Source organism: Mesoplodon bidens (assembly GCF_964165515.1).
Source record: "Mesoplodon bidens genome assembly, contig: HAP1_SCAFFOLD_848, whole genome shotgun sequence".
NCBI classification, from domain to species: Eukaryota; Metazoa; Chordata; class Mammalia; order Artiodactyla; family Ziphiidae; genus Mesoplodon; species Mesoplodon bidens.
This window is the reverse complement of record NW_027671247.1, coordinates 52,347-69,728: the sequence shown is the minus strand read 5'-3', so window position 1 is coordinate 69,728 and position 17,382 is coordinate 52,347.

Below are 17,382 nucleotides of genomic sequence, written 5' to 3'. Positions count from 1 at the left end.
TGTGGGGAGATTCATGGGGCACCCGTTAAAGGTGTGTATAAGGGAAAGGACAGTTGGGCCCCTTTGTGGAAGTTGTGGGATTTCTGTGCAGCAGCATCTCGTTCAACTGAGGGAGGAGGACCCATGTGGCTGTGGCTGTGGGGACTGGCGTTCGGGGCCTCCGGGTCTGCAAAGACACCCCAGAACTACTGTCCCTTCCCTTTCCACCCATGGCTGGACGTGTGTGTGTATCGGTATCAACACTGGTTTGTATCCCCATAGAAAACAGATCCTCCTAACAAACTATGACCACGTTTCACAAGAACAGCTTGCTCACAGGGGCAGCAGGGGGTGGGAGAGGTGTCTGTGGCCCCAGATCTGAGTGGGAGCTGGGATCCATGCTGAGGAGTGTGGAGGCCTCAGTCACCGTCCTGTGGGTGCCGGCAGAGACTTCGAATCATCAGAGCAGGGGAACTGGCCCCCTCATTAGAGTGAGACGAGCAAACAATGAGGGGCAGGGAGTAGACCCCTGCTGTCTCCCAGAAGTGCCTCCCTTCCCAGTCTGCTTAGCCTCTGTCACAGCCTGTGCTGGCCCACCTCTGAAGCCCCTTCCTCCTAAAGCACTGAGATGCTCTGATCTTTTATGGACCTGCCCTGGGCCTCACCCCCCCTTCCCTGCTGGCCAAAGGCTCTTCTCCTGCTTCTGAGTTCTGATTCCTTCCCCAGGACCCAGGCAGGTGTTAGGACAACAGAGACTCCCTGAACATGACCCCTACACCACCAGCATGCAATACTGGGGCCGCAGGCTTTCACAGGTGGCCTGACTCTCTGCTGGACCCTGCAAAGAGCTTGGAGAAGAAAGGGGCTCATGTCTCTCCACCTCCACAGAATCTGTAGGTCAGCCTCACAGGTCCTTCTCTGTCCAGGTGGGCAGCACATATGTGCTCCCAGCCCTCCTTGACCCTTTGTGAAAGAAAGTTTTTGCAGCTTAGTAGTCTGATATTAGTCAAGGTGTCTCAGGGCTTGTTCCTTTTGAAGCCCTACAGGAGAATCTGTTTCCTTTCCCTTTCTGTCTTCTAGAAGCTGCCTGCATTCCTTGGAATTAGTCCCTTCTTCCATCTTCAAAGTGCATCACTTTAATCTCTGCTTCCCTCATCACATAGTCTCTCCAACTCTGACTCTTCCTGTGGCCCTCCTATACAGCTCTTTGTGTTTATATATAGCCCACCCAAAAAATTTATGATCATCTCTTCATCTCAAGATTTTTTACTTAGTCACAGCTGCAAAGTCCATTTTTCCATACAAGGTAACGTTCACATATCGTTATAGGAGGGGTTAAACACGGACGTTTTTGAGGAACCATAATTTACCCTACAAGAAGAAATCCACAAGAATACCTACCATCAGAATCCACATGAATAACAGACTATGACCAAGTGGAATTGATTCCAGGGACGCAAGCCTTGTTCAATGGTAAACACTCATCAATGTAATCTACCAGATTGAGTCTAAAGAAGAAACACGTACTGTCACAAGTGTTAACACAGAACAGGCACTGAACGAGAGTCAACGCCCCTTCATATTAAAAGTGCTCAGGAAACTAGGATTAGAAGGGCACTACCTCAACCTAATAAAGCACATCTACAAAAAACCTACTTCTAACATCACATGAAATGGTGAAAGAATGAATGCTTTTCCCTGAGTTCAAAAACAAGGTTAGAATGTCCACTCTTATCTTAGTTTTCAACTTAGCACTTTAGATTCTAGTTAGTGTAGTACAGCAAGAAAAGGAAAAAAAGAGGCATACATATTAGAAAAGAAGAAATATAACTGTCATTCTTTACAGATGACATAATTGTCTACATAGAGAATTCCAAGGAATGTATAAGTAGACTCATAATAAATTATAGTCACTTGCTTTAGCAGGATCTCAGAATATAAAATCAATACATAAACATTAATACACAACATTGATCATATTTCCATATACTAGTAACAAACTGAACGATTGAAAACCAAAATTTAAAACATATTAAATAGGTTCCAGTTCAAGATGGCAACAGACGAAGATCCTGAACCCACCTCCTCCCACAAACACACCAAATCTACAGCTACATATGGAAAAATTTCCTCTGAAGAAAACTAAAAGATGGTGGAGCAACCCCTTCACATCAGGAAAACCAGAGGGAAACCACATCAGAACAGGTAGGAAAGGCTGAGACACAATTTTGCCATAAACCCCATCCTTGGTGTGGAGACACACAATTAGGAAGGAACTCAAAACCTGGAGCTTCTTCCTGAGAGGTGAAGGGTTTGGACCCCACATTGGGCACTCCAAATTTTAAGGCTGGCACCTGAGAGATAGACGGCCAAAACATGTGACTTTGAAGACCAACAAGGCACATCCCATGAGACCCACAGGGCTGTGGTGAACTGAGGAACAGCTCTTAAAGGGCCTGTGCACAGACTCACCTGCCCGAGGGCCAAGTGCAGAAGCAGCCCTTTGAAAAGCACTCTGACTTTTTGTGAAAGAGATTCACTTCCCAATTTTCAAGCATTAATCTGAGAAACAGGGGCCTGCTGGAATACTCCCCAGGGACAGAGGCTGGCGGGTGCCATCTTCCTGCGCTCTCTCTGCCTTGATAAAACTGAAAGGTGCCATCTTTCTTCCCCTTTTTCCTTTCCTGCAGGTGACAACTTTGTGCTCCAGCCATCTGGCTCCTTCTTCCCTGCTCTTCCTCTGTCTTGCTATATATATATTTTTTTCCTTCTTCTTTTTCTTTTTTTCTTTTCCCTCTTTCCCTTTATTCAAATGGTGTCATCTTTGCACTCTTCCCACCGCCTCACTCCAGCCAGTAAGCATCATCTTCACACTTTCCTTCTGATGTGCTCCAGAGAGCCAGAATCTCCAAGACGGGAGATCCCGTTTTTGTGGCCTCCACTCAGGGGATGCTCCTTGATCACCTGGCTCTGGAGGCCAGCAGGGATTTCTTTTCTGGGTCCCATGGGACTGTAACAATTGAAGAGACAGTTCTTTGCAGGATACCACCCCAGGATGTACCATTACAAATTAGACTGAGACACAGCCCCAGCCTTTACATGAAAAAGGCCTATTTGCTAGTAGGGACAAGACTTAAGAGCAGGCTTCAGGTTCAGCACACATCTAGGGGCTACGGATGTGCTCTCAGGGAAGGTAGCCTGGGGGTACCATCTTTCCACCCTCACTCTGCCTTACTACAGTTCACTGGTATCTCCCAGAATGGAGCATGTACACTTATCTGAAGCGCTGTTTTCTTGTGACTGCTCCCCAGGGAACACCTTCAGCTTGCTTGCTTCTGGGGCCCAGCAGGGCTTACACTTGCAATCTCACAAGACTGAATATATTTGCATTCTTTAAAAGCTGTTACCAAATTTTCTGGCTTCCTATCAACCTGAATCTGGGTGCTGCCTGAGATCCTCCCCTTTGGGATGCTTATTTGTCTTGGCACACCCTCAACTGCTGGGATGGTGTGCCATGTCTATTAAAAATAAACTGCTTAGGGCCTCCCTGGTGGCGCGGTGGTTGGGAGTCCGCCTGCCGGTGCAGGGGATACGGGTTCGTGCCCCGGTCTGGGAGGATCCCATATGCCGCGGAGCGGCTGGGCCCGTGGGCCGTGGCCGCTGGGCCTGCGCGTCCGGAGCCTGTGCTCCGCAGCGGGAGGGGCCACAGCAGTGAGAGGCCCGCATACCGCAAAAAGAAAAAAAAAAAAAAAAAAAAAAAAAATAAACTGCTTAGACAATCACAAAGGTTTGAAAGGCAACCAAGAGTAGACAGGGTTAAATGACAAGGTTCATCTGTCACACAGCTCTTCAAGACTGGGAGATGTGGCTATTTCACTTAATGCATAGAAACCAACACAGAGAGTCAAGCAAAATGAAGAAAGAGAGGACTATACTCCAAAAAAAGAACAAAATAAAACCTCAGGAAAAAATCTTAATGAAATGAACATAAGTAATTTACTTGATAAAGAGTTCCGAGTTATGGTCATAAAAATGCTCACTGAACTCAGAAGAAAATGGATGAAAACAGTGAGAACTTCAACGAAGAAACAGAAGATATAAGAAAGGTCCAAATAGAAGTCACAGAACTGGAGAATGCAATAACTGAACTTAGAAATATAGTAGATGAAGCACAAGAAAGAATAGGTGAACTCAAAGACAGGTCAGAGGAACTCATCCAATCAGAGAATAAGGAAGAAAAAAGAATGAAAATAATGAATATAGCTTAAGGGATTTATGGCACATCAAATGGAATAACATTCACCTTATAGGAACTCCAGAAGGAGAAGAGAAAAGGGGGCAGAAAACATTCGTAGAAATAATATCTGAAAACTTTTCCTAACCTGGGGAAAGAAACAGACATCCAGATACAGGAAGCCCAGAGAGCTCCAAAGCAGATCAACCTAAAGAGATCCATACCAAGAAATATCAAAATTAAAATGTCAACGTTAAAGATAACAAGGGAATCTTAAAATCACCAAGAGAAATACAACTTGTTATATAACCTGTTATATACAACTTGTTATACAACTTGTTATATAACGACATCAACCTAAAAAGCTTCTACACAGAAAAAATAAACAATCAACAAAATGAAAGGGCAAGCTACAGAATGGGAGAAAATATTTGCAAATCATGTATGTGATAAGGTGTTAATATCCAAAATATATAAGGAACTCATACAATGGCTATATATATAGATATATAGATATATAGATATAGATATAGATATAGATATAGATATAGATAGATTTTCAAACAATTCAATTAAAACTTGGGCAGAAGAACTGAATAAAATTTTTTCCAATGAAGACATCCAAATCACAAACAGGTTCATGAAAAGATGATCTACATCACTAATCACCAGGGAAATGCAAATCAAAACTACAACAAGATATCACCTCAAAGAGACTAAGAGGTAACAAATGTTGACAAGGTGCAGAAAAGGAAACCCTTGTGCACTGTTGGTGGGCGTGTAAATTGGTACAGCCGCTATGGTAAACAATATAGAGTCTCCTCAAAAAATTAAAAAGAAAACTAGCATATATTAGCAATCCTGCTTTGGGTATATATATATCCAAAGAAAATGAAATCACTATTTCAAAGAGATATCTGCACTTGCACGTTCATTGCAGCATTATTCACAATTGCCAAGAAATGGAAACAACCAAAGTGTCCATACATGGATAAATGGATATAGAAGATGTGGTATGTACATAGATGGAATATTATTCAGCCATGAAAAAGAAGAAAATCCTGCCACTTGCAACATTTATGGATCCTTGGGGCATTATGATGAGTGAAATAAGTGAGAGAGAGAAAAATAAATACTGTATGATATAACTAAATTGTAGACTCTAAAACAGCCAAACCCAGAGAAACAGAGAATAGAATGGTTGTTGCCAGGGGTTGGGGTTGGGGGAAATGGGGAGATGTTGACCAAAGGGTAAAATATCCAGTTAGCAGATGAATTTCTGGGAATCTAATCTACAGCATGGTGATTGCAGTTAACAGAACTGTATTATATACTTTAAAGTTGCTAAGAGAGTAGATCTTAAATGTTCTCATGGAAAAAAAGAAATGGTATTTATGTGAGGTAATGGAGTTGTGTTAACTAGCTCCGCTGTGGTAATCATTTCACAACATGTAACATACCAACAAGTTGTACACCTTAAACTTACACAATGCCATATGTCAATTACATCTCAATAAAGTTAGAAAAAATACAGAAAACAGACTGTTGCACAACATTCAAGCAAAAATACTAGTTTTGGACTGCTTTTTCTTGAATGTAGTCGTTGTTCCTTCTTGAATCTGTTTTGTATCACATGATAGCAGACTCATACAGGCAGCTTACTTCTGATCAGGCGCAGCCAAAAAGAAGCAACTGATGGTATATGGGAGTTTAGGGATAAGCTACGAGATTTCTCCCTTTCTTCCTCTACTTTGTGAAGATTCTCCAGCAGCAACTGTGTAACTTCCACGGCTCCAACTCCAATGAGACAGAACTGGTATGGTCTGCCATTGATGATCATTTAACCTGGCCCTGGACTCCTTTACAACCCTCTCCTTAACTTTGCCTTTCCAGCATAGGGGTAAAAGTAAATTCCTGTTCCTACTAATCACTTCATTATCTAGGTGGCCCTTCTTTACTTCTCAGAAGTTTCATCACTGGTGTTCTTAATACCCTGTACTAAATTTATTTGCAAAGATTTGAAACAATTTCTATTTTATTTGTTATAGGCAAATACAGTATAATAAAATTTCCAAATATTAAAAAAATTAGAATAGACATGAAATCTCAAAATGGGGAAATATTAGCCACGTTTAGGAAGAAAATGTACTAATATTATTGGAGGAGAGAATTCAGGAATTGGAAGATAACAGTAATGAGTTTGGAAGGTATAAGACTGTGGAGAAGTTTGAACGGTGGGCTTCATGCCACAGGAAATAGGGAGTGAGTCAAAGTTCTATAAAGATTGTGCTCACTTCAGCAGCACATATACAAAGTTTTATAAGATTAATCTGAAAGTGGTAGGCAGTTTGGAGTATGTGATGGAGTGATGTCAAAGAAAAATTGCACCAGATGGTTAAACAGGCAAGGAGTACTTTACTCAAGATGATTCTGTAATAGGGGAGAGAGACTAAACTCCGTTCTGCTGAAACAAAAGGCACAGAAGTTTTTAGATGCCAGGATGAGCTGTAGGAAAAATAGTAGAGGATGCTGGGGAAGAGGTTGGTCAATATAATTAGACCATCTCTGTTTGCTTTGGCTCTTATCAAAGTTAGGCTCCTATACTCCCCACAGAGACTGGGAACTAGGGGCCGTACCTTTCTTGAAGGTTATATTTCAAAGAGCTGACTCCCAGGTCCTTGAGAAAGACACTTCTGGGTTGGAAAATTATCAAGTGACTAGGAGAAAATTTACATCTCAAAGGGGCAGAGAAAGAATTTACAATTTCAAGTCTCTTAAAGTAAATGTTTTCAGAAAAGGGAGGTTAAGGGCCTATGGTAAAGAAAAAACCTGTCTGAAGTTTAGCCAAACTGAGGGAAACATTAAGGCCATCTTGATCAGTAGTTAAAATTAACATTACCTTCAGGAAGGTTATTTTATAAAGGCATGATCTATAGGAGTAAAGAAAAGCAATGCTTTAGAAACTTTATCAGAAGAATCAAAAGTAATTGTCTGCTAGGTAGATACAGGTCAGGAATAATGAGAAAGGGCAGTTACAAGGTAAACTCAACTAATGTTCTCTGTGTTGTAGCTTTAATAAAGATGAAACACGTAGAAAAAAAATAATCCATTGGTACACGGTGAGAGCCAATTGGATGGATTGCCCAATTAGAAATACTTCTTTATTTTCTAGTCATTATCAGTCAAGGATTAACAAACCTACTTTTATTAGATATACTTCTGTCTAGGGATTGAGAAATAATTTTTTAAACCTAATCACTACTTTATTTCTGTGAGATTTTTAAAAATATACTTTGGGGAAAAGTAACGGAAGAGTGATATAGCACTAAAACATTGAAGTGAATGTCATAATAAGATCCTATCTCTCTCAATTTAAGGAGAAAAAAAGGAAGGGCAAAAGAAATGGGCAGAAAGTAAGTTGACCTACCAGTCATTGTGTCAAGTGTTTTCATATATTTATCTAATTTAATACTCACAAAACAATGAGACATAAGGAAGATATTTATCCCATTCCGTAGATGAAACTCTGTTTACAAAGTAATATATCAACCAATTGTAGAGCTGACCCTTGAGTTTAAGGCCTTACGTCTGTTGAAATGCAAGAGCCAAACCCTGCTAATACAAGGTGCTTAGAATAGGTAGACTTCAGTGAGCAGGAAAATTAGAGCATGCGTGAACTGATGACAAGTTCTGCTGATCTAGTAGCTTTGTGAGATTTGTCTAGATTCAAAGGCCCTTGCTCTCCTAAACCATCAAACTATCGGTGGTCTCCTTCTTAAACAACCAATATTTGCAGAGCTATTCAGACTTTGGGTCATGGTATTTTTTCAAGGATTAACTACTATCACTGGCTTTTCAAATTTTAACTTTAGAAAGTCCTTGCTTTTGTTGGAAGCAATGTTAAATTTTGATGCAGTTGTTTGCAGGGATGAAACTTGGTCGCCCTCTGGAGGCTATTCTCAGGTCTGACTACCATACCTTAATTTTGAGAAAGAAGTCAGGTCTTAACAATTTAACGACTCACTTTAAATGTGTGGAAATTATGTATATACATTATACTTTTTTAGAAGTTACAAAAACACTGAGTTCAAAATGCTCAAAATATTTTAAAATGCTGAATTAAACGTTTTATGGCATAGCATGTTTTGAATCCCTGTTCTCCCTTTGGAAATGGAGATGGTCATCATTCCCCTTTTATCATGCACTATCTATAATGGGACTAAAACCGTTATTTTTCCTCCCTTGTCATAGGAACCCATGGGCAATTAGTTCTATAAATTGAATGATAAAGCATATGACACAATACTATACACTCAGTTACTACCAAGATCTTTCATTTTAGGTTTAAATAAAAATTTCTAAATTTCCAATTAAAAAATTTTTTTCTTTCTCCCAGAGATAAAACATCGGAACTTACAAGAACCCTTAAAAACAGAATGGCTCAAAGGATAAAAATGTTTTGCTCCCTAATTCATTCTTTTTCAGTTTTCTTGTAGAAGGTGTATTATACCAGTTAGTGAAAATTATACAAGCAAAGTTCTTGCCACATACTGGTGACAGCTTTTCTACATAAAGTAAGCAGTTAAGGGGCTTCCCTGGTGGCGCAGTGGTTAAGAATCCACCTGCCAATGCAGGGGACACGGGTTCCAGCCCTGGTTCCGGAAGATCCCACATGCCGCGTAGCAACTAAGCCCATGCGCCACAACTACTGAGCCTGCAATCTAGAGTCCGTGTGCCACAACTATTGAGCCTGCGCTCTAGAGCCCATGCGCCACAACTACTGAAGCCTGCGCACCTAGAGCCCATGCTCCGCAACGAGAAGCCACCGCAATGAGAAGCCCGCACACTGCAACGAAGAGTAGCCCCCACTCTCCGCAACTAGAGAAAGCTCACGTGCAGCAACGAAGACCCAACACACAGCCAAAAATAATAAATAAAATTTTTTTAAAAAGTAAGCAGTTATGAGCTGCTATAAACCTACTGTTTCTTCCCTTGATTTAAATGAATTTAATTCTTTAAATAACTGAGCAGGTAGAGAATTTAGACTCAACCATTATTAGATATACCTTATACAGCCACAGTGGTATAAAAACCCTGTAACATGAAAGTGTTGTGGAGGTCCTTCTGGTCTTCTGAGACCGGGACACCCGTACCTTCATGTCCCATTTATAAATGTTCCTGTATAATGTTTGGGATGCTGAAATATTTCATGAGATAGATACACCATGCGTATTATATGCCTTCCCCATATCTCTCTCAACTACATCCCTCTAATGAGTTGGTGCAGCTCCAAGGCTCTATCCAGTAACAAGGTAGTGTCAGGCAGTGCTTGTTGTACTCACTGGCTTTTAATCCTCCAACTGCCTTGTAATCTCCTCCTTCACACCTGGATGCTTAGAAATGGCATATTTCCTGAGGAAGAGGTTTCTAGGGAGTCCTGTATACTTGCTTGACATGGGGACAGGAGGATGGAGGAACAGAAGGGAAGAAATTGGGAAGATGAACGGGGTTTTTTTATATAAATTTTTATGCCATAAAAACTATAGGTACCAAGCAAAGCAATCAGGGAAATTTATATTCATGCATTAATTTACCACTTACAATGATGAGTAGATAGAGAACATTAGATAGATTAAGGAAGTATCTAGGAGGTAAAATGGATAAGACTGATAATGGATAGGATAGGCTGATGTGAGAGCTTGAACTCAAGGATTATTGTTAGGTGCCTGGTTTATACAACTGGGTGAATGGTGTCACTACACGCTAAGACAAATGAAAATGAAGGAGGAGAGATTCGGCAGTTTAGGGAGACCATGAGTATTTAGCTTTATGTATATTTTTAATGAACAGATTTAGATGTTAAATAGGCAACTGGATTTACAGAATTCAGATTAGAGGTCTCAGGTACACAAATGTCCAAACTTTATGGAGTTGGTAACTGAAGCTGTGTGTTTCTGTGAAATCATATTACGAGTTCTAGAGTGAGAGGACATAATGGCCTAGAACCGAATTTTGAAGAATTTCAACATTTAATGTCTGAGGAGAAGGATATGTACCTGCAAAGAAGATAGAGAATGAACTGCCACAGAGATTAGAGGAAAACCAGAGGAGTTTTGGGGTCAAGGAAAATCAAGTCTCAAAGACAGAAGCAAATCCTACTTACAGGTCAAGTAACTAGGAGATAAAATTTTCACATCGCATCCATGGATTTGGAAATAACTTATGAAGTACCTTTTTTTTTAAATTTATTTATTTGGTTTCACCAGGTCTTATTTGCGGCAGGCGGGTTCCTTAGTTGTGGCATGCGAACTCTTAGTTGCAGCATGCATGTGGGATGATCTAGTTCCCTGACCAGGGATCGAACCTGTGTCCCCTGCATTGGGAGCACAGAGTCTTATCCACTTTACCACCAAGGAAGTCCCGATGAAGTACCTTTTTATTGGAGTAATTTGGGAGTGGGTTGAAGCATGAGAAGGAAGTAATAAAGTGAAGATATCAAATATAGATAAACATTTATAAACAGCTTTATGGAGGTACAACTGATGCACAAAAAATGGCACATGTTTAATGTATACTATTTGATGAGTTTGGACATATGCATAAACCCATGAGACAATTAACACAATCAAGGTCACAGACATATCTGTCCCCTCCAAAAGCTTCCTTGTGTCCCATTTTTTCTGTGTGTGGTAAGAACACTTAACACGAAATCGACCCTCTTAACTAATTTTAAGTGCTTAACACTATTGTTAACTACAGACACTCTTTGTACAGCAGATTTATCGAATTTATTCATCTTGTATAGCTGAAAATTCATACCTGTTGAACAACAGCTCCCCATTTCTCCCTTTCCCCAGCCCCTGGCAACCAACATTCTATTCTCTGCTTCCGTGAAGTCTGATTATTTTAGATACCTCATATAAATGGAATTATGCAGTATTTGTCCTTCTGTGACTGGCTTATTTACTCAGCGTATTGTCCTCCAGGCTCATCCCTGTTGCCACAATGGTAGAACCTCCCTCTTCTTTTAAAGTTGGAAATATTCCATTGTAAATATATACTACATTTTTTGAACCATGCATCTGTCGATGGACATTTTGGGAAAAGCTTCTTGACATTGATCTTGGCAACGATTTATTGGCTATGACACCAAAAGCACAGACCACAGAAGCAAAAATAGACAAGTAGATCTACATCAAAATAAAAAGCTCCTGCACAGCAAAGGAAACAACCAACAGAATGGAAAGGCAACTAATGGAATGGGAGAAAATATCTGCAAATCATGTATCTGGTAAGGGGTAAATATCCAAAATTTGTAAGGAATTCCCACAACTAAGTAGCAAAAAAACCAAATAACTCGATTAAGAAATGGGCAAAGGACTTGAATATACATTTTCCAAAGAACACATACGAACGGCCAAAACGTATATGAAAAGGTACTCAGCATCACTAAGCATCAGGGCAATGCAAATCAAAATCACAAAGAGATATCACCTCACACCTGTTAGGATGGTTAGTGTCAAAAATACAAAGGTAACAAGTACTGGGGAGAATATGGAGAAATTGGATCTCTTGTACACTGTTGGTGGGAATACAAAATGGTATATAGTCACTATGGAAAACAGTATGGAGGCTTCTCAAAAAATTAAAAATAGAACTATCATATGATTTAGCAATCCTACCTCTGAATGGATTTATGTATATATATATATATATATATATATATATATATATGTATATATATGCATGTGTGTGTGTATATATATATGTATAAGAGAACTGAAATCAGGATCTCAAAATTGCACTCTCATGTTCACTGAAGCATTATTCACAATTGCCAAGATATAGAAAAACATTTTCAAGAATTATTTTAAAAACTGTGCCTTTGAAGAAGAGATAGTGTGGTAATTAGAAACAGAAGTCAGGTGGAGAAAGGTGAGTTTGGTTTTGCTTTTCTTTTTTGCTTTACTCTTCTTTATTATTTTTCCCAATTTGGAAGATTTTAGAATGTTTAAAAAAGATAGTGGAAAAGATCCAGATTAGAGAAGGTATTGAACAAAATAAGGATCCTTAGAGAGTGGAAGGTGACACAATCCAAATCACGAGTAAGGGAATTGGGTTCAGTAGGAATACAGCTTCTGTTCTGTTAAATTACCAAAGGAGACAAAGATGGGAGCAGATGTAGTAATTCTATTATATTAATTAAGAGGAAAGTTCTCCTAATGTCTTTTCTTTTCTTTTCTGTGAATTAAAAGAGATTATCTCCTGCTATTATAGCAAATGGTGGGGACATGGCCATTTAAGAACAGTGCAATAGCTGAATCACTTTGTTATACAGCAGAAACTAACACAACATTGTAAAGCAATTACACTCCAATAAAGATGTTTTAAAAAAAAGAATAGTGCAGAGAGAGAGAACGCACTGTAGAGAGTGGGAAATGATGGGTCCAGATTAATGTAGCAGAATTAAAGGGCAATATTAAAGGATCTTTTAGGTTAGTGATCATGAATTTATAAAGGAAACAATCTAAACTATTATACACTTTACTTGGGAAGACTTTGAAAGCTGGAGATCAAGAAAAGAGAAAGCAATGGTTTGGGTTGGTCCAGCATAATTAAAAGACACTGGAACGGGGTAGGGACAAACACACTATTAGATAATGGACATTGGAATGTAAGAGAGTAAGGAGAGATACAAAGGCAGTATCAGGAGAAAGCAAGGGAGTAAACAGACCTGCTTCAAAGTACTATCATAGTGGTGGGGTATTTGAACAAGTGAACTGGAATGTGAGAAGTTATTGAAAAGGGATGGCATATTTGTGTTAATAATTTTTAAAGACTATTTCTCTTTTTCCAGCTCTGATTTTTATTTTAGAGGACTGACTCCTGAAATCTCGGTTTCCCAGGATTCACTGACAACTAGCTTCCAATTAATTTTGAGTAAAGGAAGGACTGGTGAGAGTTTGGAAGAAGGGGATAGGGGAGAACCCAGAATGACCTCTTTCTTTGAGTTGTACATACAACTGAGGCTTCGTCTCCCTCATGCGTCCAATTCCTCCTGCTCAAGGGCTTCTCCCTCCATGTTCCCAGCACCCACCAGCAGTCTCTACATTCATTACAGTTCTGCTTAGGGGATTCAGTCTTTCCAAACTCTAGGTTGCCTTCCTATTTCATTTGACTCCAGCTTTTATAACTTTTGAAACAAGCTCCTTTTACTAAAAACTACTTTCTAAACTTCCTGAAGCAGATTTCCTGTCCTGCATGAGTAATCCCAGGAAAAAGATGCTCAAGATGGGACTCTGGAATAAGGTTTTGAGCTTGAATGTACTAGTGACTCCATTGCCAATGAAAAGACAAGTGCTTCTTTCGAGTAGTGGAAGCAATACAGAAATTACCAGCAATAAATTACCAGCAATATTTGCTTTGAACATATTGCCAATTGAAGACAATACTTTTACATGTCAAGTGGCAGCTGATTTTGTCTATTATGGCAGTAATAAATAAATATTCGTGTGGGTCAAAGCTGCCTTAATGAGGACATTTGTGCATTCTCACAAGGTAAATTTTCCTTACCTGTCATTTTGATGACTGATAATACTACTGTAAATGTACTTGGTTTTCTGAAGCTCAGAGGGTATTAATATGTTGGAGCACTATGTAAACTTAAAGAAGTCATAAACAGCATTTATCACTTTGGTATATCAAAAAAAAATAATGTCAAGATCATTCAAATCACACATTAAATTTGAGGTTTCTATTAGACATCTAAGTGAAGAGGTCCTGGAGGCAGTCAAATATGCATGCACATCTGGGATTCAGGGGAGAGTCCAGGATGCCCAAATGGGAGTGGTCAGCATATGAATGAGACTGAATGAGATCACGACGTGTAAATACAGAGAAGGAGCCTGAGAACTGAACCCTGGGGGCTTGTAAATTTCAGGGGCGGGGGGTGGGGGATGAGGAAGAACCAGCAGGGTGATGGAGAAGGAGAAGCCATTTGGGGAGCAGGAAAGCTGATATCTTCTCCCATTTACTGATCAATCCATCTCAGGAAAGGCAGGTTTACAAAGGGCTTAAGACTGAGGGTATTCGACTCAGTTGGATCTGGATTCAAATCTCCATCACAGTAAGTACAAAATGAGTTTACACTTCATATATGCCACTGGAACTAGTATAGGACCTGGAGGGTATTTGTTCAGTAGTCACTGATTGCGCATTACTGTACACTGGGCATATATTGAGTGGCAAGGGAGTTTATGAGAAAGAATAAAACAGAGGCCCTGGCCTCAGGTAGCTCAGAGTCCTGAGGCAAGGAGGAGTCCTAGAAGCCGATGATTGTCCATGACATCACAACATGATAAATTCCTGAATGAAAGTAAGAGCCATGCACCGAGAGAACAGAGGTTGAGTGATTAATCCAGCCTGCGATGGCCAGACTTAAATGTGATGGGTTTTTTTTTTTTCTCATTCACCTTTTACATGCCACTTTGCCCATAAGATTTATGACTTTTCTGAGCACCACCAGTTAACCTACATGACAGTTTATGAGAATGCTTTTCTTTAGGAGGAAAGAAGTGGGGGAAAAAATCCTCAGGATATAGACTACGGTCCTACATTTAAAAAAATGAAGTTAAGAATTACCATCTTGAATGAAAGTGAATCTATAATTGCCTCTTAGCTCACATTGACAGCAGCTGCTATGTTCTCCCACTTTTGACTGTTAGCAAATCACTCCCTGGTGTGGTTCTCCCATCACAGGCTTAACTGCCCAGCCTGTTACATCTGCTGTGGGAGGCTTCAGTGATCTTAATCTTTTTCCTTGGGCGCTGATTTACCTTGCATTTTGGGGGCAGCTTTTCTTATTCAGATAGTGAAGCCCCAAGAATGTCAGCCTTTCCCATATTGAACAACCATACATTTCTCATGAAGAAGATTTCTAGCATCTTCTGGTGGTTTTTATTTCTCCTTGTTTTCCTCTCTGTGCATTTATTCTGACTAGAAGTAAAAATTTTAGAAATAAAGTTTGCAGCTAAAGATGTCCTTCGTGAGTTTACCATAAATTCTTGCACTGAAAATTCCACAAAGGCAGATTGCAAAGCTGCTTGTAAGTCAGTGTTGAAGGCGGACTACCTTCATTCTGCAGACTTAGAACTCCTCCAGCTCTGCCTGAAGAGGGGATTTTGGAGCCAGATGAATGTTTGGATCATTGTGTCCTCCAATCCTAAAGTAACTGTACTGTAGTCTCTTTGATGGCTGGGGTGGATGACAGTGAATGTATCTGGGACAAGGCAGGAAAAGAGATGAGGGCATCATGGCTAAGTGTTGAGCACTGTCAGCTGGGATCCAAGGAGGACATTCTCTTCAACCAGCCAGGAATATACCCAGGAACCAGTGTTTGTTCTTCCCAAAACAAAAAGACCATGAAGACTCATTAAAAGAAAATAACATTAGATAAGTGTGTAGCCCTGATTCAAAAATGAAGAAAACACTAGCTTTTTCTCTTAGAAAAGATAGTGAAGGTTTATTTCCCTCGAAGGGTATATATTATTTGAAGAATAACTGCTCTTCAAAGTTGTCCCTGTACTTCAGCCTTTAACTAAAGGGACCAAGTCTCTTTTAAAGTTGGAATCCCAATGACACTGAGGACAATGGACTGAATATTTGTGTCCCCACGCCCCACTGCCAAATTCATATGTTGAAATCCTAACCCCCAATGTGATGGTAGCAGGAGCTGGGGCCTCTGGAAAGTGATTCGGTCATGAGGGTGGAGCCCTCATGAATGGGATTAGTGCCTTTATGAAAAGGACTCCAGAGAGCAACCTCGTCTCTTCCACCATGGGAGAGCACAGCAAGAAGATGGCCTTCTAAGAACTTAGAAGTTGGTCTTCACCAGGCACCAAATCTTCTTGGAATTCCCAGCCTCCATAACGGTGAGAAATAAATATCTGTTGTTTATAAGCCACCCAGTCTATGGTACTTTGTTATAGCATCCCAAATGGACTAAGACACCAAGTTTCTCCATGAGTAGATTAGCAAGGAGTTCAGTCTTCCATCTGGTTTGGCCAAGTCTCTCAATGATGTTGACCCAGTCCAAAGGGTCAGTCCTGGTTACATTCATCAGCAGTCACTGCTGAAGCCTGGCTGTGCTCCAGGGGGCAAGAGCAGACATTCTCCCCAGCCCTCCCTGTGCCCTCCCCAACTCCCCCCAATTTGTTATACTCAGTCTCAGGCATGCCACTAGCTCCCAGTGGTATAGCTCTTTAGGGGCCGAGTTCTTCACTTGATGAGTGCATGGCCATTTCCCTTGGCACACCCATAGTGTCAAGGCAGGTGGGTTGGAAGGAGGCTTCAGCATCAGCCTCATGCCCTTCCCAGAGCCAACTCACCCCTATGATGGGCTCCAGGCCCTAGGTCACTACTGTCTTACGGTGAAGGTCATTTCAGTGGCCTTGTCACAACTGTCTGTCATTGAGCCTTGTCAGGACCCCTCTAGTTCATCTGACATGTTCTGGTGACTCTGAATCTCAAAGAGACTAGATCTACAAAGCTCAATGTGAGCCATTATTGTTGGTGAGCATCATTTGCTGTCTAAGCATAAGTTCCTATTAAGTTAAACTGAATGAAATAGCAAGGAGGGGAGGAGTTGACTCTGCCACTCGCAGATGAGTGTGTGTGTGTGTGTGTGTGTATGTTGTGGGGGGAGGAACAGGCTCTAAAGACCTGAAAGCGCATTCTACTGAGGTCCAGGACTCTAATTTTCCTTCTTGTGATTTCCTAAGAGAATCTAGGGTAGGACAATACCAAGGTGTTGAAGACAGATTTGGGGTGACAGGGAAATTTTATAACCTCTAGCCGTCATCAGAGTCAACTGTCTAAAATTCTTGAACCTTCAGCCAGTTTGGGCAGAGGCCTTGCACTGCCAGAATAACAACATAGAGCACTTCTGTAAGTTTTTACAATCACGTGACAGGCCAGATAAAAATCATACAGTAGGTATGCCAGGAAACCCAGAGAGAGCTGCTAAGAGCCCTGGGAATTCTTTGGTCTATCACAAACATCAATTTTTCACAACCCAATTAGCAATGCTGAGTATCTCCTCTATGCTACACCTTTAGGGAATGGAATGCTCTGGCTCTTCCTGTGCAAGAGTTGATCACCTCCTTGGGGAA